The 2,047-nt window shown below is 36.1% G+C and overlaps 1 pseudogene; it reads left to right on the top strand.

Annotated features, from left to right (window-relative positions):
* The window catches only part of LOC102840324, an 18,788-nt pseudogene that overhangs the window by 15,646 nt on the left and 1,095 nt on the right, over nt 1-2,047 (top strand).

Genomic DNA, 2,047 nt, shown 5'->3' with positions numbered 1-2,047 from the left:
TCCTCTTCACTTTCAGCAAGCAAGGTTGTATCATCTGCATATTGCAGGTTGTTAATGAGTCTTCCTCCAATCCTGAAGCCACATTTTTCTTCATATAACCCAGCTTCTTGGATTATTTGCTCAGCATAAAGGTTGGATAAGTATGGTGAAAGAATACAACCCTGTCATACACCTTTCCTGTAGTCTGGGTACAATTTAAATTTCTAGCCTCCCCATCATATAATTCCAGAAACATTAGACAGCTAATTTGTCCCTAGATATATCCCCCTACACTCTTCTGCCTCCAAAACTCAGCTCCACTCTTCTCTCTGCCTAAAATGCTCACTTTCATTATTAGGATTTAAATATAAGACATTCTTCAAAACCAAACAAAAATATCATTTCTTCTCTAAAAGCTCCCATCCTCCAGTTATAGGCCATCTCACCTTTCTGCCAGACTTTCATATCCCTCAGTGTGGTGCCACTTTCATTAGTTATAATACTTTAATATTGTTATTTTTACCCCCAAAAAAATTAATTTATAAACTGCTTTGTTACTACCAATATCTCTGCCCTAACTGAGCAACAATGCTATCATATTCTCCTTCTTTAGATGGTATAAAAGTTAACTCAGCAAGGACCCAAGGTGGCACAACCAGTACTGGCAAGGAAATTAAATCTAGATTATTTGATCCCAAATAATCAGCTTCTTCCATCATTTCAAGTTGCATTTTTTGCTTTAAGGAACCCTGGTGATGCAGTGACTAAGAGCTCAGCTGCTGACCAAAAGATCAGGAGCTCAAACTCACCAGCTCTTCCTTAGAAGAAAGATGTGGAAATCTACTTCCAGAAATATTACAACCTTGAAAACCCTATGGACCAGTTCTACTCCGTCCTAGAACGCTTCTCTGAGTCAGAATCAACTTGGCAGCAGTGGGATTTTTCTTCATTTTCAGTCTTGCCTTAAAGAAAAGTTTGTACATGTCTTATCATCTCTACTGAACTGTGAAGTCTTTGAGCAAAGAATATTAATCTTATTTTTCTCTGATGAAAGTTGATCAACTGAATGATGATACAGAGAGCCATAAGAAACTTGAGTGTTCTTAGAGGATAGACTTTAAAAGATATTTTCTTGGTTTTTAGATTTCATTACTATACGAAAAGTACTTCCAAGTCAGTGTGAATGATCAGCAAATGGGTGAAACCGCACAACTTCAAGTACATTAAGCCTCCAGATAGAATTTTGCAAGACCAATGACTTACTTATTGCGAATATATTTTTTTCAAAAATATAAGTGGCATCTATATACATGTATCTCATCAGATAGAATACACAAAAATCAAATCAACTATATCTATAGAAGGAAACAACGAAGAAGCTGAATATCATCAATCAGAACAAGGCAAGGAGCTGACTGCAGAACACAGCATCAATTATTCATATGCAAGTTCAAGTTGAAGCTGAAGAAAATAAAACAAGTCCATTAGAGCCAAAATATGATCTTGAGTACATCTCACATGAATTTAGAACCCATCTCAAGAATAGATTTGACATAGTAAACACTAATGACTGAAGACCAGACAATTATAGCCAGCAAGGAAATCACACTCATAGAAACAAAAAGTCATTTAAAAGACAGGAAGGAAAGAAAAGGTCATAATGGATGTCAGAAGACACTCTGAAACCTGTTCTTGAATGTAGAATAGGTAGAGTGAAATAAAGAAATGATGAAGTCAAAGAACTGAACAGATGATTTCAAGCATAGCTCAAGAAGAGTAAGTTGTGCAAAGATCTGGAGTTAAAAAAAACAAAACAAAACAAAACAAAAGCACCCTTGGCATTTTTCAAGCTGAATGAACTGAATTTAAAAATCAGGGCTAAATATGCAATATTGAAGTATTCTATGGGCAAATGGGGTCCTGGTATGACACTGTAAGATAAACACTGGACTGCTAATACAAGGTCAGTGGTTCAAACCCACCAGTTGCTTCTTAGAAATTTTGTACGGGGTCTCTATGGGTCAGAACCAACACAACAGCACTTAACAACAAAAATGGGTAAAATATT

This window comes from Chrysochloris asiatica, unplaced genomic scaffold (genome assembly GCF_000296735.1).
Source record: "Chrysochloris asiatica unplaced genomic scaffold, ChrAsi1.0 scaffold00074, whole genome shotgun sequence".
Classification (NCBI taxonomy): domain Eukaryota; kingdom Metazoa; phylum Chordata; class Mammalia; order Afrosoricida; family Chrysochloridae; genus Chrysochloris; species Chrysochloris asiatica.
Note: the sequence above shows the minus strand (reverse complement) of the source record. Positions and strands in the feature narration are given on the sequence as shown.